This window comes from Microtus oregoni, unplaced genomic scaffold (genome assembly GCF_018167655.1).
Source record: "Microtus oregoni isolate MIOR12 unplaced genomic scaffold, Mior012 000145F_ref0000173, whole genome shotgun sequence".
Taxonomy (NCBI): domain Eukaryota; kingdom Metazoa; phylum Chordata; class Mammalia; order Rodentia; family Cricetidae; genus Microtus; species Microtus oregoni.
The window spans coordinates 319,471-347,006 of NW_024544795.1; the positions used below are offsets into that span (position 1 = coordinate 319,471).

A 27,536-nucleotide genomic window follows, 5' to 3' on the forward strand; every position below is an offset into this window, starting at 1 on the left:
AAAAGTGTAAGAGCTATTTAGTAATAAGCCTGTACTGAGCATTCATAGTTAATATTAAGACTGGTAATTTGAAAGCAGGATGGTGGGACAAAATCTCCACCTACAACTAGGGACAGACTTTCAGAAGCAAGATTCTCCTCTTTCTTTTTATGTTGATAGCTGAGATGGAAGCTCTCAGCTTCCTACCATGCTGTATCCACTGTTGTCTGAGTTTCTCTCCTGCCTGGTTTCTGTCTTCCCACCAGGTTGCATAGCTGTTTTGCTGCAAAGAAAATCACACAAAGAGTCTATATTAATGATAAACTGATTGGCCCATTAGCTCAGGCTTCTTATTAACTCTTATAACTCTTATAACTTATGTTAACCCATTATTCTCATCTATGTTAGCACATGGCTCAGCACCTTTTTTCAGCGAGGAAGTCACATCTGAGGAGGAATGGGCTTCCTCCTTCCCAGAATACTCCTGTTCTCATTGACCTGCCTCTACTTCCTGTCTGGTTGTTCTGCCTATACTTCCTGCCTGGCTACTGGCCAATCAGCGTTTACTTCAAACATAATTGACAGAATATAGACAATTGTCCCTCACCAATCCATCATTATAGACTTTAATCTTTTAGAACCATAAGCCCAAACAAACTCTTCCACAAGTTGCCTTGGTCATGATATTTTATCAAAGCAACAAAAAAGTAATCTATATCAGGTGATTTAAAGAATCTATTATAGTTGTTTTTTTACTCTTTACTCTTTGTGAGGCCTGCCACATAGTTCCCAAATAAATACACAGAAACTTATTTTTTCTTATGAATCCCCAACCTTAGCTTGACTTGTTTCTAGCCAACTTTTCCTAACTCAAATTATCCCAACTATTTTTCACCTCTTGGCTTTTATCTTTCTCTATTGCATATATACTTTTCTTTATTTCTTACTCTTTTGCTTGCTGTGTAGCTTGATGGCTGGCTCCTGATGAACTCTCTCCTTCTTCTTTCACTTCCCACTCTCTCTCCCAAATTTCTCCTACTTATTATCTCTGCTTGTCAGCCCCACCTATCCTTTCTCCTGCCTAGCTTTTGACTGTTCAGCTCTTTAATAGACCAATGCCTAGATTTTGACTGTTCAACTTTTTTATTAGAACAATCAGGTATTTTAGACAGGCAAAGTAACACAGATTCACTGACTTAAAACAAATACAACATAAAAGAATGTAAAATCTTTGCATCATTAAACAACTGTTTCACAGCATAAATAAATGTAACATATTTTCAACTAATATTCCACAACACTGTATGGAAATCTGCATATTATCATTAGTTCAAAAACATAGACAAAATATGTTATCACAACTAAGGCATTGTGAAGCTAATAGCATAACCACTTAGTGTGTGTTTGTGATTGCAGTAGTCATACCACATTAAGAAGACACAGTTTCAAAGCACTTCTCTCCATCTTCAAGCTCTTAAAATCTTTCTGGCTCTTTACCAGGCGGTGGTAGTGCATACCTTTAATTCCAACACTCAGGAATCAGAGGTAGGTGTATTTCTGTGAGTTTGAGGCCAACTTGGTTCACAGAGTAAGTTCCAGAACAGGCTCCAAAGATACCCAGAGAAATCATGTCTCAAAAACAAATGAAAAATCTTTCTGGCTCACTTTAGTGATGTTCCCTGGATCCAGCTGCCTTCTAAACATTCATGTTTATGCCTATAGATTATTTCTGTTGTCAGGCTGAGTCAGAGAAGTTTCTTTTGGCATGGAGCAAAAGATAACACAACCACAACTGGTAAAAATGCTGAAAATAAGTGACTGTAGAGTATGCTTGGGTCTAAATGGAACATCCACATTACTCCCTACAAGGCTCCAGTACTATACTTAAGCTATAACTTGATTATATTTGTGTTTTCAAAAAGATAATTTTAAAAATTGGGCAAGAAGGTTGGATTTAGGAGAAACTAAAGATGAGGAAATGAATAGGAAGGTCACATTGCAGCTCAGGTGGTTAAGATTAATCAAATGGAAAAAAGAAAACAATATGTGGCACATATTGGAGGTAAAAATGATTCAAATAGAAAGGCTTCAGGAAAAAGCATCTTTGAATGATTTACCAATTCAATTACTAGTGAGGGACATGGTGGTTTCAATAATAAGGAATGAATAGCAAGAGAAAAAGATTTCGCAGAAAAAAATAGTCTATGTTTTTTATAGTTTGAGGAAAATTAATTAAATTAACCGGTTTATGTTAATCCACAGTTTGCAATGTGACTTTCACTTCTCTTCCATTTTGTATGTCCAGTTTGTTCCGCACACCTTGTTGGTGTCTCCCAACTTGACAGATTCATCCCTAGTTCCCCTCCTGGTATGTAAAATAAATTTTAAAAATATGAATAAAAGTCTCCAAAAATGTAACACATTTAATTTTTTGCTGTATTTGATTTTTAAAATGGGTTTTTAAAATTTTTATGTGTATGTGCATACCTACATTAGTTTATTGTGTATCAAAAGCACAAATAAGTCAGAGGGCACCAGATCCCCTGCAGTTGGAGTTATAGGTAGTTATAAATTTCCTGATGTAGGTACTTCAAACTAAATCTGAGTATTTGGCAAAAGCAGAAGGTGCTCTTACCTACTGATCCATCTCTTCAACTGCAATAAATTTGTATTTTAAAACAGTAAGTATGTATTATGGCTTGTTACATCAGCCATAGAAAACAAACACACACATTAGTGAGAGACAGAGACAGAGACAGATAGACAGACAGCGACACATACACAATATGAGAAGATTCCAAATTTGTGGTCCTTGAATACAGATACTGTATTGTGTGTATCTTCTTTTTAAAAAGAGGATTTATTTATTTTATATGTATGTGTAAATGCCTGTATGTATGTAGGTGCCTCACATGTGTGCCTGGAGGCCAGATAAGGGTGTCAGATTCCCTTGTACTGGAACTATAGGGTGTTGTAAAACACTATGTGGGTTCTGAGAATTGAACTTGTGTCCTGTGCATGAAGGGCAAGTGCTCATAACCTCTGAGCCATCTCTCCAGCCCAGTGTGCATTTTTTAATTTTTGTCTACCTAGTTCTTTTCTCTTTTTCTGTAAACAACATCTTGGAGCTGGAGAGATGTCTCAGTGATTAAGAACACTAAATATTATTCTGGTGTGGGTTAGATTTCCAGCACCCACATAGTAGGTTACAACTGTCTATCATTCCAGTTTCAGGCGATCTGGAGCTCTCTTATTGACTCTGTTGGCACTGCATGCATAGGTGTGCATAGACATTCATGCAGGAAAAACATGAAATAAAATTTAAAAACAAAACAGAATAACCCAAAACAAAACTCAGTGTTCTGTCTTTCTTAAGACCTGAGTGTCAAATCTGGTCTGGAAACATTTCTTCATATCTTATATTTTCATTTAGAAAGTTTTTCTTTACTTTTATTCCTGTGCTTGTGTGTGTGTGTGTGTGTGTGTGTGTGTAGGGTCCCATTTACTTAATATCCAGAATCAGTTATGATAATCTACCCAATCAAACTCTAGCTGGTGATTTAAAAACTTGAACTGAGGGAAGAGAAACATCTTCTATCTGACCTGACTTGAGAGTTTGAACTCAATGTTGGTCAGAAGCTGTGATTCCAAGCCAGTTGTATGTGACTTTGGGAGGTACTGAAAGAGTGACCCTGTCTGAGAGAGGAAAGATTGAGAGCCTGAGATGAAATTTCAAACATTCTGTTTTCTGGTTTTATTTATTCTCAAGGCTAACAACAGACTTACCCTTTCACAATTTAGGTTACACAATAACTTTGTCATTTTGCTTAAGCTATTTCAATCTAGTATTGGTCACTTCCACCAAAATAACCATTAAGGGAAAAAAGAAGAATAAAAAAGAAATCAAATTAAAAGTGAAATCTCCCACATATCCACCTCTATTAGATTTTTAAATATCACCTTTCTTGATCCACTGTTCTTTTAAAACACCTTCTTTACAGGAAACATTTTAGCAGTGAAACAAATAGGATGTTACATTTTCAGTAACTTAAAGATTCACTCTACAAACCTGCCAGCAAACCTTTCATCAATAACCACTTCCCACCTTACTACAATCTCCCTAATTCTTTTATTTATTTTTTTTAAACAAATGCAAAGTAAAAGTGAGCTCAGAAAAGTCTACTTTGAAAAAAAAAGAAACAGATGAAAGAACCGCAAAACTAATGGGAGGAATTTTGGTATATTTAGATCTTTAGTGACAATTACCAGACTGCCCTATAAAATGTTGCAATCACAACTAAAGTATTTATTGGGAAGGGCCTACTAGTGTGGCACTAATTCCATCATTGACCAAAGTAAAAAAGGGGGTGGAGGCAAATTAGCTTGGAACAAATCACTTCAAGCCCACACCCAATTCTCTTTGGGTTCACTGAGGTGTGTTTATTTTAATAGCTGATCTGAAAGCATGTGAAATGCCATGCCACAGCTGACCAGAGTCTAAACAGAAAAGCTCAGAACTTAAAACTAAGCATGCATGCAGCATAGAATAATAATCACTTTAGGCTCCTTTAATTGCTAACAATCAGAAAGCTTTTAATCATAGATGGAAGTCTACACAACAGAATGGTCTTGCATCCCATATCTAAGAGTGGCTCTTAGAAGCCTAGTGTTCAAATTATAAAACAAACACCTAAAACATTTTAAAAATAGGCCTTATTTGAGAAATTGTGTTCTCATTTCCTGAGGCATTTGAATGGATTTTAACAATGTAAATTATTCAGAGCACGGTGAGACAGCCAGGGCCACAAAGCAAGACTTTGTCTCAAATACATACATACATACATGCATGCATGCATGCATACATAATATTAAAGATAATGCAGATTGTTGGCCTCAAGAAGTAACTCAAGTTTGTTGGTTCAGAAGTAGCTCAAGTTTTTGACCCCAGGGAAAGGGCAATACCCTGAACTGTAACAATATCCAAAGTCTGGTTGGCTAGTCACTAGTTCCGGACATATCTTCTTAGGAGGCATGCAGATGAGAAATTTGCATTCCACTATCTTGAAGAGGGCCGTGGAAAATGTGGAATGAGAATTAACAAAGAAAAAGAAGTAATAGCGTGGTGAGATTGACAATGCGGTTTGAGAAAGAGACCCGCTGCTCTGACAACTGGTCCTGCTCTAAGCAATGTTTGCTCGCGGGTAGATACAGGAACACACGGAGGGGCCAATGGCAGCTTTTCTGTGCTGGTTATGGGCACCTAGAGTGAATGGCTCCAGCTCAAAGGCCCACAGCGCAGGGTTGTAAGAAGCTACCCAGGCACCACTCTTCCCTTTCCCGCCCTGCCTGGCCCCGCCCCTTGCTTCCTACCCCTCGTGGCCCCTCCTCTCCTCCCTTTACCCGGTTGGAGCCCTCCCCACCGCTGCCACCGGACGGCGGTTAGCAGCTGCTGCTGGCTCCTTTCTCCGGTCCTGGCCCTGCGACCGACGGAGCAGCGGCTTGCGGCTCTCCCAGCGCTTAGGAGCGGAGCGGGACTCTTGGTGAGTGCTGCTGCAGTGCGGATCTCTTCCAAGAGAACGTGGCTGCTGCCCAAGAGGGGCCGGGGTGTGGATGGAAGACTTTGACCCGGTTGAGGGAAACTCGTGCAGCTGTGTCGGTAGCGGCGCTGCCCGAGGTTTCTTGGCTCTGGCCGCGTGGGCAGAGGAGTGAACTGTGGCGGGACGCGCGTGGCAAGGTGTGTAGGGAGCGGCTGAATTAGAAGAAGGAAGAAGGGAGTGGACAAGCTGGAAATCCACACTTGGGCTTGGCCAGGCCGGGAGGGGGAGGTTTGTTTGAGGGCCCTGGAGGGTGGCCCAGCTTCAAGTTCAGTCGCCCCAGCTTGGTGCTCCCGAGCGATGTTCCAACTTACTCTCTACCCTTGCTCTGTTTTCTCGGGGTACAGAGTTGCCAGGAATGTTTCCTATCGCTGGGGAGAGGGTTTGGGAGAGGTGGGCTGTCCGGCCTAGGCTGTTGCAATAGAGGGTGTGGCGTTCCTCTGACTTTCCTTTGCTCGTTAATGTGACCCTTTTCTGATGCATTGTGCCTGGACATTTTTAACAAAGGCTATAACTGTTTTGTTGGCAATGGCGGGTGACAGAGGGTCGCGCGCGCGCGCGAGCACACACACGTGTGTGTGTGTGTGTGTGTGTGTGTGTGTGTGTGTGTGTGTGTTTGCGCGTCCGTGCTTGAGAAGTCAGTCACGTTGCCGCCCTAGGGGGTGGGGAATCTTGAGGGCTTGGAGTTGGAGGAAAGGAGAGACTTTGGAACTTTCCTGCTGAGGCCTTTTTTTTTTTCTTTTTCATGGTCTGTTGATTTTGAGTAAGAATATCCCCCATAGGAATGTGACTGGATATTGGTGTGTGTGTTCGTGCTCTGACTGCAGCCATTTTGTGTGTGTGTGTGTGTGTGTGTGTGTGTGTGTGTGTGATATACATTTTTAAGAGTTCTATCGGGAGAAAAACAACTAGTGGAATTTGAGAAGAAATAAGTGAATGTGACTGAAGAGGTGGAGTGGCAAAGTTTTGAGCTAGACGAATCCCTTTCAATAGTTACAGTATAAGGCCAGACTTTGAAAAACTTGAAGTTGTACAAATCAGTAACTGAAATTTTTAGCTAAACTAGTGCTCATTGTTTCAAGGAAGAGTGTATTCTAAGGGTATGGTGCGGCCAGATATATGGCAGTCTGACTTTAGAAATTTTAACAATGATGCTAAGAATATAAAACATTAGGAAAAGTGTTCTGACATTCGATAAAGGCCCGTATGCTTTCGTTTTAATTTTTATGAACTTTTATAAAAGACGGAATATGTGGTCCCAAGCGCAGATGTTTATATTTTAACTCATTTGTTTTAACGTAATACAACATAATAAACTTCCTACTCCTCCCCTTTTTCTTGATTGTGAATTCTGTTTTATAAACATTTACTCCCAGATCTGAAATATGTTTAAATAGAATTTCCTCATGTTTTCTTATTATTTTATTTATTCACTTCTTTACTCCACTTATTCAAAGGGCTTTGGTGATAGTATTATCAAACTAGTGAGGGGGGTGCTAGAGATGCCTTTTGCCTTTTCCAAGAGCCCAGTGAACTCCTATTCATGCTTCCAGACTCATTCTTATTAACTTACTGCAAAAATTAGAATGTAATCATGCTTTATCTGTTTGATAGCTCTACCCTTATTTTTCTCTCTTGCTACCCAAATAACAACCATGCACGTGGGGAGTACCCAATAAACTTATTAGTTGCAAGCTATTAAATGTTACTAGAAAGATAAGTCATCCTGAATGGAGTTCATGGAGTAAGAGAAAAATTTTGAACTTTTATTTGATGTTTAAGCAACGTTTTTTGAGTGAGAACAAAGATACACTCTCATGTGTTAGTGACAGTTTATCCTCATAAAAGAAGTGTAAAAAAATCTGTAGATAAAAGGATAATGAGTATAAAAATGCACTCTTTAAAAGAGACCTAAGCTAGTGAATAGTCAGTGTGTATACTGGAATGTGTAATTTGTCATTTGCAGAATAAGGTGCTGTTTGAATTTAGGAAATACTAAAAATTAACAGAGCTCACTAGTTATTATTTGTAAAGGATAACACATTAATAAAGAAAGCTGCAACCTACATTATATTGTACTCCTGAGTCTTAAGGTGGTTTGAGCCTTTAGCTAATGAGACTTTTTTGAACTATATTCTTAATCAGCTTGGTCTGACTATGCTATCTTGTCTCTAACAGCTCTCTTAACTACAACAGTATCACTGACCTTCCAGTTACCTCTGCTCAGTCTCATCAGTCCTGTCCCCAACTTTCATCTCCTGAATGGATTTACCATTGCTAAGAGGATCCTTAGCAAATATTGACGTTATTAAAGAATGAATTTATTCTATTGTTTAAAAATGACTTAAGATTTGGCAACTTGATTGATCCAGAGTCTATGCCTGAAAAGCAGAGAACCTGTTTTAGTCATTAGTAACCCCTGTTTTTCTTCCCTTACTTAACTTCTCCTCTGTCCACTTAAATGTAAAGTTTTTTTTCAATGTAATTTTAAAAATGATCACCCTGCCAAAAACAATGCTTCAAGAGTTTGGTACTTATGAATAAAGTTTGAGATGCAGAAAGGCTGAGTACTCCATGAATATATATATATATATATTCATATATATATTATATATATAATAATATATATAATATATTATTATATATAAATATATAATAAAATATATAATAATATATATATATTAAATTCTACGTATTTTCTGATTCGTGCACACATTTATTGAAGAAAGTGATACCAAGCCATTTTGATTATTTTACACTTTTCTCCTTTGAATTTTTCTCATTCAGATTTCCTCCTTGTGTTTCTGGTGTTTCCCTGTCTTTAGATAAACAACAGAGTGTGCTTAAAGCTAGGGTTGTCATATCACATGAGGGTGGAAAGGAAACAAGCAAGGGAAGATACTTGTATTTAATAACCAAAGAAACTTTCCTTTTTTAGTTGGGGATGGTTATGTCAGGTGCAGAGGATTGACTTAATTATATTCTTCAGTTGGTGGAATATTATCATTCTTAGGATTAGAACGACATTGCAGGTATTTGGAATAAAGGTTTCTTAATTTGGCTTATGCATTGGACTCTGCCTTTAGGAAGCACTTTCACCTAACATGCTTATATTAATTCCTTTCCTTCGTATAAACCCATCAAATTAGAAATTGAGGGTGTAGAGGGGCTGGAGAGATGGCTCAGAGGATAAAAGCAGTGGCTGCTCTTCCAGAGGTCCTGAGTTCAATTCCCAGCAACCACATGGTGGCTTACAACCATTTATAGTGTCCTCTTTTGATGAGCGGTCATACATGCAGGTAGAAAACTGTATACAGAGTAAATACAATCTTTAAAAAAAGAATTTGGGTTGTAGAAGTAAAAACAAAACAAAACAAAACAAAATCACCCTGGGAATTTTTTGAGGTCCACTCTGTTTATGAAGTACTTTGAGTGGTAGAAGTAAGTATGTAGAGACAGTGAAAATAAACTTCTTCTTTTGTGTGTGTGTGTGTGTGTGTGTGTGTGTGTGTGTGTGTGTGTAAATTGTTGGCAAAAGAAGTTGAGACAAAAATTGCAGCTTGAAGATTTTAAAGGTTCAGTACAGTGGGACCACCAAAGAGAGTTGAAAAGCCTGTTAGAGAACAGGTGTGACTGAAGGTGTAATGCTTGAAGATATTAATGGAGCAGGGAACAGAAGACAGTGGGGTTAGAGACAGAGAGAAGAGAAAAGAATGAATTAAAACGTAAGTCTAAAGGCAGAAAGGGTGAAGCTGATGGTATTCTCTTTGCATGTTTTATTAAGTGATGAATACTATTTCTCAGTGAATCTATTTAAGATTCTTATTTAGTATCCAGCTAGAATTTGTAGGTGTATCTTAGTAGAAAACTCAAGGAATAAGTCACATCATTGTAAGTGAAGAGGTTATTAATTTTTTAATCAAGAAGTACTATTTTTAGAGAAGTTTTATGTTAACAGGGAAATTAGTAGGAAATAGAGTTCTCATATGCCTCCTGTATTTCCTGCACCATAGGATAAACTGTACCATAGTGGTACCATTGTTTCAACTGATAAACTTGATACTGACACATCATTATCACCTAAGATGTATTGATTACATAGACCTTTCTCTTTGGGTTAAACATTCTATAGGTTTGGACAAAAGTGTAATGATTGCATTCCCGTTTGTCATATCACACAGATAGTTTGACTGACCTACAAATCTTTGCTTCGTCTGTGTAGCAGGCTTTCTTGGACTGCCAGCCCCCAAATCATGACACAGACACTTAGTACTAATTATGAATGCTTGGCCTTAGCTTAGGCTTGTTTCTAGCTAGCTTTTTTTCCTTTAACTTAGATTAACCCATTTCTATTAATCTATGTGCTTTCCCGAGTCTCATTTACCTCATCTACATACTTTCCATCTTGCTTTCCTGATTTCTCCATGTCTAGCTAGCCCTGCTTGTTGGCTGCCCCCTAATTGGCAGTTTTCTAGTGGGCTGACTGGCTCCCCTTTTCTCTCTGCCCACCAGCCACACCATTCCTCCTCTGCCAAGCTATTGGCCATTCAGCTTTTTATTAGACCAGTCAGGTGCCTTAGGCAGGCAAGGTGAAATAGCTACACACCTTTACATAATTAAGCAAATACAGTACATCTTTACATAGTTAAACAAATCTCTCCCACAACACATATGTTTATCACTTACTCTCTCTAACCTCTAGTAATTATTGATTCTTCTACTAGTTCCATATTTTCAACTTGTGCAAAACACTGTCTACTTGGGATCATACATTATGTGGGTTCCCCCATTCTTTTCATTTAGTAATGCACATTTCAACTTCCCGCATGTCTTCCCATGGTTTGATAACTTATTTCTCTTAGGTGCTGGGTAATAACACCTCATCTGGCTATGTCATAGTTTGTCTATTTATCTCTTAAAATCTTTGTTACTTCTAAGTTTTAGCAATAGTAAATAAAGCTAGTGTAAATATCAATATTCTATAACCTTTTGCCTCTTCCCACACCATAACTTCACAACTCCTTCGAGTAAATACCAAGGAATGTGAGTGCTGTATTCTATGTTAAGAATAAGTTTGGTTTTGCTAGAAACTGACAACATACACAGTGACTGTACTATATTTTCAGTTGCACTGGTAGCAAACGAGAGGTCCATTCTCCATCAACAGCATTAACAGTAGTGTCAGTGTTCTCTATTTTGGTTATTTTACTATATGTATAGTGCTATTCCATTGTTGCTTTAAATTGAGCTTCCCTAAAAACATGTAATGCTGAGCATCTTTTTATATGTTTATTTTCCATCTATGTTTCTTCTTTTACTGAGGGACTGAAGGGTTGTCTATAGACCCTTTAGCTTTTTTTGTTTTGTTTTTCGTGACAGGGTTTCTCTGTAGCTTTGGAGCCTATTCTGGAACTAGGTTTTTTTTTTTTTTTTTTTTTTTTTTAAGAAAAGCAATTTTATTAAGAAGAAAAATAACAAAAGGAAACCGGGGCCAGAGTGCAGGGTTAGTCCATCCGGGCCTTCAGTGTCCTGGTGCTAATCTTGTCCTTTTCAATGTGTGGACAATGACGCCCATGCCTGAGACAGCATCCCGGTCCACAGCATTCAGCGTGGCTTGGGAAATGGTCTCAAACAGGTGTTCTGGATCCATGTTGGACTCCCAGAGAGACTTGCACATCCCATACATTTGTTTGGAGCAGGTACCACTGGCCACAAAGTTGTCAGTTACCATGGGGCAGCCAATGAGGTCTAGAGAGCAAATGAAGGGCTAAAAGGTCTTCTGGTCCAACCCGGCAATGACAGGCTCTGTGTAGTAGGGACCTAACCGTTTCTTATACAAGAGATTGGCCACCATGCTCATGAGGGTGTAGGGCTTGATCTGCCGACCTTCCTTCAGCTCATACAGGTTCACCCGGAACTTGAGGCGCTGGGCAACTGTCTGGACTATGGTGGCCAGCCCAGCCAAGCCTATGTACAGTCTGTCATCCATGGGAAAGATCTTCTGGAAGTCTGTTGTCACCATTTGGGCCTGGATCCTGAAACGCCTGTTCGCGGCGATGGCCACACAGTTCTTTCCCTTCATGGCCATGACGGCCCCTCCGTTATAGGACATAATAGACATGACTGTGCTTTAGTAAGACTCCAATCGCCACTGTGATTCCAGTAACTGGAACTAGCTTTTGTAGACCAGGTTGGCCTCGAACTCACAGAGATCCGCCTCCCTCTGCCTCCTGAATACTGGGATTAAAGGTGTGCTCCACTACCTCACACCCATTTAGCCATTTTTAAATCAAGCACTTCTATATTTGGCCTGATAATCTTTTATCTAATAATTTGCAAGTATATTTTCTTTTTATTTTTCCTGACAGTGTCTTTTGTAGAGCATAAGGTTTATGTTTTAATGAAGCCCAGTTTACTAATTGTTCCTTTTATAGATCATCATCATACCTGAAGTCATCTAGGTTACCTTTTGCTATCTTCTAGGAGTTTTAACGTTTTATATTTTACACATAACACGGTGGCGCATTTTAAGTTAGCAATGCATTTAAAAATTAATTGCTCTGTGTGTGATGTCTGCATATAGCCTTTTTTATATATTCCTCAATTTGACCCCAGGGCTTCATGTATGTTAGGCAAACACTCTTAAGAACTGAACTACATATATCAACTCTATATTTATTTTATTTGAGACAGGATCTCATTGTAAAAACCTGAGTGTCCTGGAACATTTTTGCAGACTAAGCTGGCCTCAAACTCACAGAGATCTGCCTGCCACTGCCTCCTGATTTCTGAAACTTAAGAGGTCTAACCACATGCATATCCTGGATTTCTATATTCATTTTTGATTTTGCATGCTGATATCCATTTCTGTCAGCATTAAATGAAAGACTTATGTTTTCTTTTGTCCTTTTTCAAAGACAAGTTAGCTGCATTAATATGTATCCCTTTATGGGAACTTATTCTATTACATTGACTAATCTATTATTTTGCAAATATCACATTTTTTTTATTACTTTAGTCTTATAGTAAGTCTTTGTGGGGGGTTAATTTTATTTTACTGAAATTTCATACAATATATTCTGGTCGTGGTTTCCTTTCCCCCATCTCCTTCCATTTGATGATATTTAGAATCACCATGTAAACAATCTCTGGGCCCGTGTGTGACGTATTGCCCTGATTAAGTTAACTGACATAGGAACAATCAACATAAATGTGGGTCATACCATTTCATGGCCTGTGGTCCTTGACTGAATAAATAAAAAGAGTGAGCTGAGCACAGACATTCATAACTGTCTTTTCTTTCTGCTGTGGACACAATTTGAACAGCTGTTTCCCGCTGTTGGCCATTGTTCCTTCCTGCTATGCTGAATAATATCCCCTGGAATTGTAATAAGAAATAAATTCTTCCTTAAGTTGCTCTTGTCAGGTATTTTGTCACAGCAATGAGACAAGTAATTAATACAGTCTTAAAATTGATAGTAATGTTCCGCTGCCTTTATTCTTTTATAGTATTGAATTGGCTATTCCATAACTTTTGCCTTTCAATATAAATTTCAGAACAAATTTTTATAGGCATAAAATAAGTTGTTTAATGTTTCTTTGGGGAAAAGGGATACCTTGAAACTATTGGGTCTCTGTATCCTTGATTCCAGAAGTACTTTAATTTTGTTGGTCCTTTTATTTATTTCATCAGGGTTTTCATAATAGACATCTTATATAAATGTTATTAGATTGTTAACTAATTAATATCAAACGTAAGCCAAGATAAATTGTGATGAGTTTTAAGTTTCAATTTGTAATTGTTCATTGCTGATAATATAGAAAGAACATTGAATTTTGTTTCTTAACCTTATATCATGAAATCTAGCTGTACTAATTCTAGGAACTGTTTTGTCAATTCTTTGATATTTTCTACTGTGACACCCATGTTATATGCAAACAAAAGCAGTTTTGGTTCTTGGTTCTAACAGTATTTAACAGTTATTTCCTTTCCTTCAGTAATTCTACTTGGTAGAATTTCCAGTATGATATAAAAAGGAGTGGTAAAAGGAGACATATTTGCCTTGTTTCTGAATTAGAGGGAGTGCTTCCTGTTTCAAACCATTAAATATGATGTTATTAGTAATTTTTAAGGAACAGATTGTTTTTGTGAAGTTAAGGAATTCCCCTTCTGTACTGATTAATCTTGACTTTTAACTTGATTGGATTGAAATATGTCCAGAAGATAAAACACATTTTTGGGTGTGACCTTGGGGAAATTTCAGAGAGAAGTAATTGAGGAAATTAAAACTCACCTCAAATATGAGGAACACCAGCATAAACAAGACTCAGATGGAATAAATTAAAAGGTGAGAGCTGTTAGAACAAGCACATATTCTCTATTTACTGGCTCATATGCATTGAAGGGCTTTCTTCTACTGTGCCTTCCTGCCATGATATTTCATCTCATTGCAGATCCAGAAATATGAACATAGCCAATTCCCAACTGAAATTTCTGAAAATGTGAGCTTTGACTTTATTCCTTCAGGTATTTGTCACAGTGATGGAAAAGAAAACATCTAGCACAAAAACTAAGTGCCAGAGAGGTGAAATTGTTGCTGTGATGGCTGACATGACTGTTGTTAAGATGGTTTTAGAACATGTGTGTCCTAAAAATTTGGGGAGAAATAGAAATGAGGGTTAAGAACAGCCCCAGAATTTTATAACCAGAGCCAAATGGGTGATTTGGCTAGAACCTTAGCTCAGAATCCTCAGAGAGATGTGGACAGGAAAAACAGATGGAAATGAGGATTCCATTGGTAATTGGACTAGAGATTATTCATGTTTCATATGTGTCAAATAATTTTTCTACATTTTGCTTCTGCCTTAAGACTTCATGAGAGGTTAAATTTGAAAGTGATAGACTAATTAGCCTGGTAGAAGGTATTTCTACACAGTGAATGAAGCCCACATTCATTCTGCAATGTGGGCTTTCCTTGCTGCTTTTAGAGAGATTTATGTTGAGAACTGAAAACAATAAGTTAAGAAAAAATAATTGAAAGCTTGAAGTTTTCGCAAAAGTTTCAGCGTGCAGCTTTCATAAAACTGTAGCCAAGAACTGTTAAAGAGACTATGCTTAATAAAAAACAAGTCAACTAGCGGTCAGAGAGATGGCTCAGTGCTGATTATTCTGAAGTCACATATCCAGCTCTAAGAAAGAAGAAATAAGGGGATTGCTTAGGCTTCCACTCTTCAACAGGAAAACAGCCTCAGTTCAAGAAGAGACCCCTGCCTTAAAAGAAAAGTGTAGAGAGTTATAGAGGAGAACATCAGTCAGTCACCTTCTGACTAGCACACATACAAGGACAATCAAACATGCAAACACATATGCAGACACAGTCAGACAGACTCCCCTAATACATAAACAAACAATTCTAAAAACAAGCCAACTGCTTGGAACAAGACAATAGGAAACATGTTTTAAGTGTGTCTCAGGCACTTCCCTCCTCACTTATCATAGGGTCAAGGGTATAAAGAGCTAACAGATTTTAAAGACTTTACTTTAAGAAGAGACCACTGGTTACTTTTCTTATTTGAGGCTGCAGAGATGGATTAGCAGTTAAGAGCACTTACTGCTCTTGAAAACAACCTGAGTTCAGTTCATTAAATAGAGGACATGGTGTTGAGAATATCAGATATCTAGTCACAATTTGAAAAAACAAATGAAATTTATTTTCTCTATTCCTTTAAGTTGTTGTGATATTTGTTTTCATTTTTAAATTTTTCCTTATTTTCCCCAGCATAATATTCCTATTGATTATATGAGGATTTCATACAATACACAACATCACACTGGCTCCCTATTCCTTCCAGGTTCACACTCTCATCTTTGTGCCCTACTTCCAAAAGCAAAAAATACACAAAGTCCCATTTGTGTTGTCCATATATTCATTGGAACATGCTCAATCACCCAGTAGCTAGCCCCAAGTTATCAATTAAAGATAATTGAGTCCTTCCCTACCCCCTCCCCGCAAACCATCAACTGTGGTAAACCACACTTCAGCTTCTTTATTTATTATATAATTTTTAATTGATTCTTTGGGAATTTCATATCAGGCATCCCAGTCTCACCCATCTCCCAGTTCTTCTGTATCCACCCTTCTCACTTGCAGCATCCTCCACCCCCAGGAAGACATAAAAAGAAATAATAAAAATAAAAATAGGAATATTGATTGAAAAACAAAAACAAATAATAAAAAACCCACACTTGCTATTCTATTTTTCCCACTTCTCTGTCACCTCTTCTTTCATCTTAGTAATGTTGGGAGCTGCGGTGTATTGTGCAGCATACTCTTTTGACCAAACAGCTTTACTTGCAAATTATGTAGTGTGTTGTTGATCAGGTTCAAGGCCTCTGGCTTCTGCTACACCATCAATGCTGGCCCCTCACCGAAATTCCTCTGGGATATCTTGCTGACAAACCACCATATTGATTTCCAAATTGGCTGTACATGTTTGCCCTCCCACTAGCATGGAAGAGTTTTCCCTTGTCCCACATTCTTCACAGCATAAGTTGTCATCGGTGGTTTTGATCTTAGCCATTTTGACAGGTGGAAGGTGGAATCTCAGAGTCATTTTTATTTGCATTTCCCAGATGGTTAAGGATGATGTACATTTTTTTAAAGTGTTTCTCAGCCATTTGAGGTTCTTCTTTTGAGAGTTTTCCGGTTAGGTCTGTACCCCATTTTTAAATTGGATTAGTTGATATTTTGATGTCTAGTTTCTTGAGTTCTTTATATATTCTTGTAATCAGCCCTCTGTCAGATGTGGGGTTGATGAAGATCTTTTCCCATTCTGTAGTCTGTGTTTTGTCCTAGTGACAATGTCTTTTGTCTTACAGAAGATTTTTTAGTTTCAGGATGTCCCATTTATTAATTGTCGATCTCAGTATCTGTGCTACTGGTGTTATATACAGGAAGTAGTTTCCTAAGCCAATCCATTCAAGACTACTTCCCAATTTTTCTTCTATCAGGTTCAGTCTAACTGGATTTACATTGAGGTCTTCCATCCACTTGTACTTGAATTTTGTGCAGGGTGATAGATATGGATCGATTTCTGTTCTTCTACATGCTGACATCAGTTATGGTAACACCATTTGTTGAAGATTCTTTCTTCTCTCCATTGTATAGTTTTGGCTTTTTGTCAAAGCTCTAATGTCCATAGGTGTGTGGATTTCTGTCTGGTCCTAGGTTTGATTCCATTGAACAATGCATCTATTTTTATGCCAATACCTAATGCTGTTTTAATTACTGTCATTCTGTAATAGAGCTTGATATCAGGCATGGTGACACCTCTGGCAGTTCGTTTATTGTACAGGATTGTGTAAGCTATCTTGGGTTTTTTTGTTTTCCTATATGAAGTTGAGTATTTTTCTTTCAAGATCTGCAAAGATTTGTACTGTAATTTTGATGGGTATTGCATGGAATCTGTAGATTGATTTTGGTAAAATGGCTTTTTTACTATGTTACTCCTACTGATACATGAGCATAGATCTTTCAATCTTCTGATATCTTTTCCCATTTTTTTCTTCAAATACTTGAAGTTCTTGTCATACAGGTCACTTCTTGATTAGAGATACACCAAAATATCTTACATTGTTGTGGCTATTATCAAGGGTGTTGCTTCTCTGATTTCTTTTCTGCACATTTCTCAATCTCCTATGAGAGGGCTACTGGTTTTTGAAAATTAATCTTGTATCCAGCCATTTCACTAAAGGTGCTTTTCAGCTGTAGGAGTTCCCTGGTATAATTTTTGGGGTCGCTTTTCTATATTAACATGTCATCTGTTAGTTTGGATCAGGGTTTGTCTATCTTGCTGGGTTTCTCAAAGAACCAACTCTGTTTCATTGATTCTTTGCATTGTTTTGTTTGTTTCTATTTTATTGATTTCAGTACTCAGTTTGATTATTTCCTGTCTTCTATTGCACTTGAATGTATTTTCTTCTTTTTGTTCTAGAGCTTTCAGGTGTGATGTTAAGTCGCTAGTGTGAAATTTTTCTTTTTTTTTAAATTTATTTATTTATTAAGGATTTCTGCCTCCTCCCCGCAACCTCTTCCCATTTCCCTCCCCCTCCCCCGATCAAGTCCCCCTCCCTCATCTGCTCGCAGAGCAATCAGGGTTCCCTGACCTGTGGGAAGCCCAAGGACCGCCCACCTCTATCCAGGTCTCCTAAGGTGAGCATCCAAACTGCCTAGGCTCCCCCAAAGCCAGTAAGTGCAGTAGGATCAAAAACCCACTGCGATTGTTCTTGAGTTCTCAGTATTCCTCATTGTCCGCTATGTTCAGCTAGTCCGGATTTATCCCATGCTTTTTCAGACCTAGGCCAGCTGGCCTTGGTTTTTCCAACTTTTTTATGTAGGCATTTAGTGCTTTCATTGTGTCCTATTAGTTTGGGTATGATGCACGGTCATTTTCATTGAAATCTAGGAAATTTTTATTGAAGTCTTTACGCTTTTATTTTTCTTTTTTAAATTTATTATAATTTATTTAACTTCATGTGCATTGGTGTGAAGTTGTCAGAGCCCCTGGAACAGGAGTTACAAACAGTTGTGAGCTGCTATGTGGGTGCTGGGAATTGAACCTGGGTCCTCTGGAAGAGCAGTCAGTGCTCTTAACTGGTGAGCCACCTCTCCAGCCCTTTATTTCTTTCTTGACATAGTGGAAATTCAGTTGCGAGTTGTTCAGTTTCCATGAGTTTGTGGGCTTTCTGTTGTTTGTGTTGTTGTTGAACTCCAACTTTAATCTATGATGAGCTCATAAGATACAGGCTGTTATTTCAATTTTTTTTGTATGTCTTAATATTTGCTTTGTGATCAAGTTTGTGTTCCATGAGATGCTGAGAAGAAGGTATATTATTTGCTGTTTGGATGAAACATTCTGTAGATATCTATTTGGTCCATTTGAGTCATAACATCTGTTAGTTCCATTCGTCTCTTTAGGTTCTGTCTGGGCAACCCGATCATTGGTAAGAGTGTGATGTTGAAGTCCTCCACTATTAATGTGTGGGGTTTGACATATTGATTCAAGCTTTAGTAATGTTTCTTTTACAAATGTGAGTGCCCTTCTATTTGCTGCATAGATGTTCAGAATTGAGACATCATCTTGGTGGATTTTTCTTTTGATGAATATGAAATGTTCTTTTTCATCTTTTTTTTAAATTAATTTTGGTCTAATGTCTATTTTCTCAGATGTTAGTATAGCTACACCAGTTTGATTCTTTGGTCCATTCGATTGAAAAGTGGTTTTCTAACCATTTGCTCTGAGTTGATGTGTGTCTTCGATGTCAAGGTATGTTTTCTTGTATGCAGCAGATGGATGGATCCATTTTTATTTTATCCATTTCTGTTAGCTTGGGTTTGTTTTTTTAATTGACAAATTGAGTCCATTGATATTGAGAAATAATAATGGCTGGTGATTGTAAATTTTCACTATTTTTTTGTTGTTGTTTTTGATGGTGGTAGTGGTGGTAGTGGTGTAAATGTATGTAGTTTCCTTTTGGTGTGAGATTATCTATTGCCTGTGTTTTTGTTGGTGTAGCTAACTTCCCTGGGTTGGAATCCTTTTAGTAGTTTTGGTAGAGCTGGGTTTATGGATAGATAATGATTAAATTTGACTTTATCATGGAATATCTTGTTTTCTTCCCCTATGGTGATTGAAAGTTTTGCTGGTATAGCCTGACTGGTGTCTGTTGTCTCTTAATGTCTGCAGCATATTTGGCTTTTAGGGTCTCCAGTGAGATATTAAGTATAATTCCAATAGGTCTACCTTTATATGTTACTTTCTCATTTTGCTTTGCAGCTTTTAATATGCTTTCTTTGTTCTGTATGTTTAATGTTTGATTATTATGTGCCAAGGGACATTTTTCTATTGGTGTTCTGTAATTTTATTTGGTGTTCTATAATCTTGTACCTTTATAGGCATGTCCTTCTTAAACCTTGGGAAAATTATCTCCTGTAATTTTGTTGAATATATTTTCTGGGCCTTTGAGTTGGGATTCTTCTTCTATTCCTGTTATTCTTTTATTTGGTCTTTTCATAGTGTCGCAGATTTCCTTGATGTTTTATTTTCAAGAATTTTTAGATATAACATTTTCTTTGACTGATGAATCCATTCCTCTATCATAACTTCAGTTCCTGAAATTCTCTCTTCTATCTCTTGTATTCTGTTGTTGATGCTTGGAGCTGTAGTTCCTGTTTGCTTGCCCAGGTTTTCTATTTCCAAAATTTCTTTAGTTTGTGTTTTCTTTATTACTTCTATTTCCATTTTCATGTATTGAACAAACAGCTTTATATTTTTTTGTCAACTGTTTGTCTTTTTCTTGGTTTTCTTGACATTCTTTAAGAGATTTATTGATTTCCTTCAATTTTTTGGCTGTCTTTTCTTCCATTTCTTTATTTTTTTTTAATTTCCTCTTTAGGGACATCCATCATCTTCACAAAGTTATTTTAATGTCTTTTTCTTGTGGTTCAACTGTGGTGGAATGTTCAGGTCTTGCTGTCATAGGGTAGCTTGGTTCTGGTGGTGACATACTGCTCTTTTTGTTTTTGATTGTGTTCTTACAGTACCATTTAGGCATTTTGGTTTGGGGTGATTGTAGGTCTAGGTGTTGATTCCTGTGTTTGTCTTTGTTGAATGAGTATTTTGTTCCTTGGTTTCTGTTTCCTCTCAGATCTTCTGACCAGATTCTGGTGACTGATGAGTCTTCAGGTCCAGTAGGGGTTCTCTGCTGGGGTTTTGGGGGCCTCATGTCTCTTGATCTGTAAACTGTAAATGAACCATCCCAATTAAATTTTTGTTTTGTTTTGTTTTTTTTGTTTTTCTAAGAGCTGCCTGGCATGGTGGTGCACACCTTTAATCCCAGTACTTGGGAGGCAGAGGCAGATGGTTTTCTGTGAGTTCCAGTCCAGTCTGGTCTACAAAGCAAGTTCCCAGATAGGCAGGGCTGTTAGAGAAACCTTTTCTCAAAAAAACCGCAGACACACACAGACACAGACACACACACACACACAAACACACACACACACACACACACACACACACACACACACACACACACAGAGAGAGAGAGAGAGAGAGAGAGAGAGAGAGACCATGGTTTGATAGAGGAAGGTCATTGGCCAATAAAGAAACTGCTTGGCCCTGTGGGTGGAGTAAACAGAACACTGGGAGGAAGAGGAAGTGAGGTCAGAGACTCCACAGCTCTCTCCAGAGCAGACGCCTCAGCAGAGACGTCATGCCCTGCTCCCTGGCAGACACACACGATGAAGCTCCGACCCAGGATGGACATAGGCTAGAATCTTCCTGGTAAGCGCACCTTGGGGTGCCACACACAGATGATTAGAAATGGGCTAAATTAATATGTGAGAATTAGCCTAGAAGAGAATGGGCCAAGCAGTGCTTAAATGAATACAGTTTCCGTGTAATTATTTCGGGCATAAGCTAGCCGAGCAGGCAGCCGGGGTGTTGGGAACGCAGCCGCCGCCACCCTTATTACTTCATATAGCGCCCACGTGGACAACTGCTTCCACATAAAGCCTGAGACAGCTTGGGAAGTAATTCTAGAACAAAATGAAAGCATTGTGCCTGGTTTCTTGGTAGCAGCAAATTCTCGGTTCTACTCTGCTTGCTAGAGGCAAGCAAGCGCCTCATCTAAGAGAGGCTTCCTGACTCAGCTTTAGCTGCAAAGCCTGCAACTCATTAAGAGGTCCTGCCACGAAACACTTAAACGGTGTTGACGAAAAGCTGAACACATGCTTTTCGGTTTTCAGCCATAGCAGGAAAAAAGCTGCGCCGTTTAAAAATGCCGGCTTTCTGGGCCATCCTGCCAGGGCAAACTCTGACTGTTTGAGGCAGGAGGGCCGGCTACCCAGAGAGGACTTGAGTGTTGTCTGTTGTAGCTCACTTGCTGGCAGGGACCTTGAAATGCCATACAGTTGTTGCAGTAAACATGGCTATAGCCTGTATATCCGCCATGAGGCTGGAAAGCTAAGGAATGGACTGGATCTAGCCGGCAAAGCCACGCCTTTAATCATACTGAGATTGCTTGGTAAATTAAAGATTCATGTGGTCAGAAAAAGAGAGATATACAGTAAAGAGAGATTCAAAGACAGAGAAAATGTCTGAATGGTTTAAAGCGTGTTAAAAATATATGCAAACTAAAAGTTGAAGTTCTTAAAGTAAAAAAAAAAAGGAAGAGAGTTGTTGTGTGTGGTAGCACACGCCTTTAATCCCAGTGCCTAGAAGGCAGAGGCAAACAGATCTCTGTGAGTTCAAGGTGTAGTAGCTTACACCTTTAATCCCAATGCCTGGGAGGCAGAGACAGGCGGATCTCTGAGAGTTCAAAGACAGCCTGGTCTACAGAGTTACTTCAGGTCAAAGATACAGAGAACCTGTCTCAAAAAGCAAAGAGTTAAAAGTAAAAATAAACAAAATAGAGGTTAAAACAAAGCTGCACAAAGATGGAAAATACACAGAGAATTTTGATACTGTATGCTATTATGCTCTCTTTGAATTTTTTAAATGCTGAGGAAGGAGAAACAGATGCTAAAAGATATTTATTTATAAATACTGCTGAACTAATCCAACATAGATATTATGAATTTGGATCTAAGGATATGATACTTTGGAAAGGAGTTTCTTATTTTGTTTTCACAGAGGATGAGACGCTGTTCATTTCTTCTACTCCGATTTGGTATGATGGACCATGCCCTCCTGAAGGGTTGGTGTGAACACCTTCAGAAAATTGCTTCGCTCAACTGCCAACTGAGATGAAACTAGCACACAGGTTATACCATGAAAGACCTAATTAACGACGCCCCCATTCAGCAGGAAGCAGTTTGGAGAGAAAAAACTGCGCCCATGTTCCCAAATATGGTTTATAAACGTTCTTTTACATTTAAAGGGGGATATGATATAGATATGAATAATTTACATTAGTATAGATTTTGCTTTATTGATAGAGATTTAAGGTCAATTTTGTTATATGTATATGTATTTCTGATATTGATTAAGGTATTGTGATTGTGTAGTTCATTTAAATATGTACTGTATAATTAAGAAATATAGGTTGTTAATGGATAATCATCGATAATAGTAAAGCTTGTAGTCATGTAAGTTAGATTTTCTAGATATATAGAGATATATTTTAGATAGACATTCTTCATGTCTTTCAAAGATTACGGAATAGCACATTTAATGTTTTAATAACTGAGGACTATTCATGACAATGAGACACTCCGCTCCTGGCAGCACCAATGTACTTCAAGAGGAAGATGGGCATCGAAGAGGCACCTTATGGAGTTTGATAGCCATTTGGGCAAGAAACTGCTCTTGCCTGGACTATTGCATTAACTGGACACAGAGAACCCACAGAGAGAGGACTACTGAACTTGCCTAAGGTGAGATAATCTTTCGGGGTTCCTGATTCATGAAAGAGTCTGCGAGACATTCTGCAGGACACAACAGATAGTGACTGAACTGACTTTGAATTTTCCTGCTTTATGGAAATGTCTGCTGGATAGCATGGGCCTGAAGGCTGAAGATGGATGCCCCAACGGTACAGAGGAACTTTGGGTGACTGTCCAGGCAGCGAGATGTCTCTGTCATTTCTAGAGTTTTAAAAGTTGCTTTTTTCTTGTTTGCTTAGGTAGTATTGTATCTTTCTGGAGTCTTTGATGGAGTTAAGAATAGTTAGTTATAGTTATAGTTTTCCTTTGTTATGATAAAGATTATTGTAACTTTTACTTGATAACTGTTTTGTTATATGTAATTTTGCTATGTTAAAGTTAAAGCTTTTTTTTTTTTTTGTTTAAACCGAAAAAGGGGAAATGATAGAGGAAGGTCATTGGCCAATAAAGAAACTGCTTGGCCCTGTGGGTGGAGTAAACAGAACACTGGGAGGAAGAGGAAGTGAGGTTAGAGACTCCACAGCTCTCTCCGGAGCAGACGCCTCAGCAGAGACGCCATGCCCTGCTCCCTGGCAGACACACACGATGAAGCTCCGACCCAGGATGGACATAGGCTAGAATCTTCCTGGTAAGCACACCTTGGGGTACCACACACAGATGATTAGAAATGGGCTAAATTAATATGTGAGAATTAGCCTAGAAGAGAATGGGCCAAGCAGTGCTTAAATGAATACAGTTTCCGTGTAATTATTTCGGGCATAAGCTAGCCGAGCAGGCGGCCGGGGTGCTGGGAACGCAGCCGCCATTGCCCTTATTACTTCAATGGTTGTGGCATCTCTTCACAACAATAAAAATTCTGAGACACTACTATAGTCTCTTAAACTTTCAATGATGTTTTATGCCAACAGAAAACTCACACACATTATGTGGGTTTTCATTTTCATTGCCAATTTTGTTCCTAGGTGGACAATAGCTGAAGGCTGTTTTACTTTGAATTATCTTTACTGTTACTTTCAGTTCTTAATAGAGGGCCTGCCCGGAACAATACTGTATAGTTAACTTTTACCAATTATCCTAGGTCTCACTGAGGATTTTCTCTCTTGTGGTATAATTGTTGAACTTTAACTGATATTGTTTTTTTTTATCCTGTTAAATTACTACAAAGACATGTGGTTTTGCTTCTCTTTTTAAAATTTATCATATTGTGTGGTTGAGATGTATTTGTTTAAAGCAGTGTATGAATTTACTTCCCAAAAGCTTTAATTAAATCAGCTATCTCTGTATAATCTTGGCCATGGAATCTTGAGTAGTCCCCTTTTGCATCTAGTCTGTTACATTGAATTTTGTAAGGGCACGACATTATTCTGGTTTCAAAAGCTGTTTAACGTATCTCTATGTACCTTACTATTAAAAGCTACGAATTATATTGATGGTCAAAAGTTAATTCACTTTTAGCTTTCTTTTTTTAAATTTTTATTGATTTTTATTGAGCTCTACATTTTTCTCTGCTCCCGTCCCTGCCTCTCCTCTCCCCACTGCAGTCCTTCCCCAAGGTCCCCATGTTCCCAATGTTGAGGTCTTTGATTCATTTGGACTTGAGTTTTGTGCATGGTGATAGTTATGAGTCTATTTTCATTCTTCTCCATGTTGATATCCAGTTATGCCAGCACCATTTGTTAAATACGCTTATTTCCATTTGATATTTTTTGCTTCTTTGTCAAAAATTAGGTGTTTGAAGGTGTGTGGATTAATATCCGGGTCTTCTACTTGGTTCCGTTAGTTCTCTTGTCTGTTCTTATGCCAATAGCAGGCTCTTTTCAGTACTGTTGCTCTGTAGTAGAGTTGAAAGCAAGGTATTCTTATCCTAGTGTTATCTCTAGGAAATAAGAAGATTCACAAAAATTATTTTCTAAATTTTACATTTAAAAATGTTTCTGTAATGGTTTGCATGAAAACAACTCCCGTAGGTTCATGTGTTTCAATATTTGGTCCCAAGTTGATGGGAATGTTTGGGAAGGATTAGGAGATGTTGCCTTGTTGGATGAAGTTTGTCAATAGGGGTGGTCTTTAATGTTTCAGTACTCCCCAGTCATTCCCAGTGTGCTCCTCTTTCTCTTCTTCCTGATTGTGGATCCGGATCTGAGCTCTTAGCTGATGCTCTAGTGCCATACCTGCCTGCCCACTGCCATATTATCTGCCATAATGGTAATGGACTCCTATCCTTCTAGAAATGTCAGCCCAGAATAAGCCTTTTCTTCTTTAAGTTGCCTTGGTCACAGTGTTTTTATTACAACAGAAAATGTAATCCACTGTTAATATTGCATTATGTTCTTTTAAAACATAGTCATTTGAGACTTTAAATTTTCTTATAAGCACTATTAATTGCATGTTAAGATTCTGATGTAGTTTCATTACCATATAATTTCAAATTCTCATCTTATTTCTATTTTCTCTCAGAGAGAGAGACAGAGAAAGAGAGATAGAGATAATTACTACTACTTTTGAAATAGGTCCTATCTACTTTTTGTTTTGTAACAGTCTGGTCTATATAAATGAGATTCAGTGTTTAATCAGAGATATCAGTAGTTAGAGATTAAGGTTTTATCCTTTTATCTTTTGAATGACCATGGTTCTTTGAATCCCTTTTCTTTGTTTTTCTAAGGCCAGACTGCTGAGTCTTTTCTTTTGTGCTTGCTTCTGCTATGCTTATTTTGTCTGTTACAATTCCCATGCTAAAAGACATACCATCTTCCTTCCACCAAGCATGTGTACACCATAAACCTGTGTCAACCTACTTCTCAGCACATACTGGTGAATTCACTGTGACAGTTCTAGCCTCAGTTTGCAGTTATTTTATTACACATCTGTTCTCTAGGAACTTAATCTAGGGTTCTATAGAGATCTTGGTAGACAAAATATTGCAGACTTTCCCTGACTCTTATTCCTTCTAGTCCCATAATTTTCAGTATTTTCCAACATGATTTTTATGATTCTGTGCACCCGAAAAATGAGAAGTTTACCCCATGTGCCCTTGCTGCTTTCGTCATATGCACTATGCATGTGATGGTGAAAAGCCAAGGTTAAGAGCTCCATGAGTCTTCCATCCCTTCTAGAAATGATGAGTTCCATCTCAGATTCTGTATTCCTCTGTCCTCTACCTTAAGTTCATTTATATTTTTATTATATTTGGGTTATTTGGCTTTATAATCCCTTCTTGTTTGTATGTGGGGGTCCTATAGATGTGGGTATCCTGAAGGGATTCACAATGGAAAGATTTGAGGCCCATTTCCTCCTTAGGACGGGAAGGCAAACTAAACCAAAGGAAACACTTACCTCTGTTTTACTGAGTCATCTTTTCAAGTGTTCAAGCTTTTTGTTCTCATGTAACAATGGGTGAGTATGACAGCTTTTTAGTGGTAAGAATAACCCTTTGGCGGCTAGGAGAACCCTATAGAATCCCACCTTTCTAAAATATAGTGGATTTGAAAATACTTTTCAGGCTCTGAAAATTTCTTTTTAAAATTAAAAGAAATCTGTTTACAGCTGTTTTGAGCCAAATGCTTGCTTTTTAGAAGTTGTATCTATTATAAGGCCTACTGAGTAATTGGTTATTCAATGAACTTGCTGTAATAAATTGCTTATCATTAGTAAATTAGTTAAGGGTAAACATTATAGAAAAATATTTTTAAGTTTTTTTGTAGTCATGTATCTAAACAGACATGTTAAAACCATGTTAAGTAAACATTAGCCTCTCATGATGTGCTTATATATTGCTATGTAAATGAGCTGTTTTGGGAAAATTCCTGTAATGATGTTTTGGTACTTCTGTCTAACTCATTTATTGGAAGACTTTAGGAAATAGTAAGCTAAGAAATTAAATAAAGTTCATTTGGTAGTTTCTGCCTCATAGACAAAGGGCAAAGTAAATGAGATTATTTACAGGAATACCTTATAGATGCTTATTGAAATTAGGAGACTTGAGAAAATTATCACAGACTTAAAAGTGTAAAATAACAAACAAGGAAAGGCTTTTATTTATGAGTTGGTGGTTAACATATTCATTAAAATTTCTTAAGTTTCCACTTGAATTTGGGCTCATTACCTATCTCATTAATACACGTGTAAGAGATTATGAATTCTTGATATTCTGGTAAAATCAAGTCTTTAGTGTAGGTACTCTTTGGTATTGCATGGGAATGATGTCAAATTCCCCTGTTGACCTTTCATTAAAGTTAAGCATTTAACATTGCCTTGTTAGGGTGATTGTTTTAAGGGGATGCAAGTATAACACTGTTTTCTGGTATTCACTCAAGTATTTAGCCTCATAAATCAGTAAGTACCTTCAGTTCTTTGCCCTCAGTCTGCACTTAGTGACATAGGTGGACTGGGTAATTGTGAAAATATTTGGCCATTTCTTGGTTCCTTAAGTAATCATCTGGCAGTTGTCTCTTGTGATCCATAGCTACATATCAGCTTATAAGCAGCTTCCTTTTTCCTCAGGTATCATGAGTTGAAATCA

The 27,536-nt window shown here is 37.9% G+C and overlaps 1 protein-coding gene and 1 pseudogene across 1 annotated transcript in view; one reads left to right on the forward strand and one right to left on the reverse strand.

The window, feature by feature from the left end:
- Positions 1 to 5,388: 5,388 nt before the first annotated feature.
- LOC121444871 (transmembrane gamma-carboxyglutamic acid protein 1) overlaps positions 5,389 to 27,536 on the forward strand; it is a 129,047-nt gene continuing 106,899 nt past the window's right edge. Inside the window, exon 1 of the mRNA XM_041646797.1 lies at positions 5,389 to 5,519. The gene's annotated coding sequence lies outside the window, so the exon portion shown is untranslated. The remainder of the gene's footprint in view (positions 5,520 to 27,536) is intronic.
- LOC121444872 lies at positions 11,078 to 11,694 on the reverse strand (annotated as a pseudogene).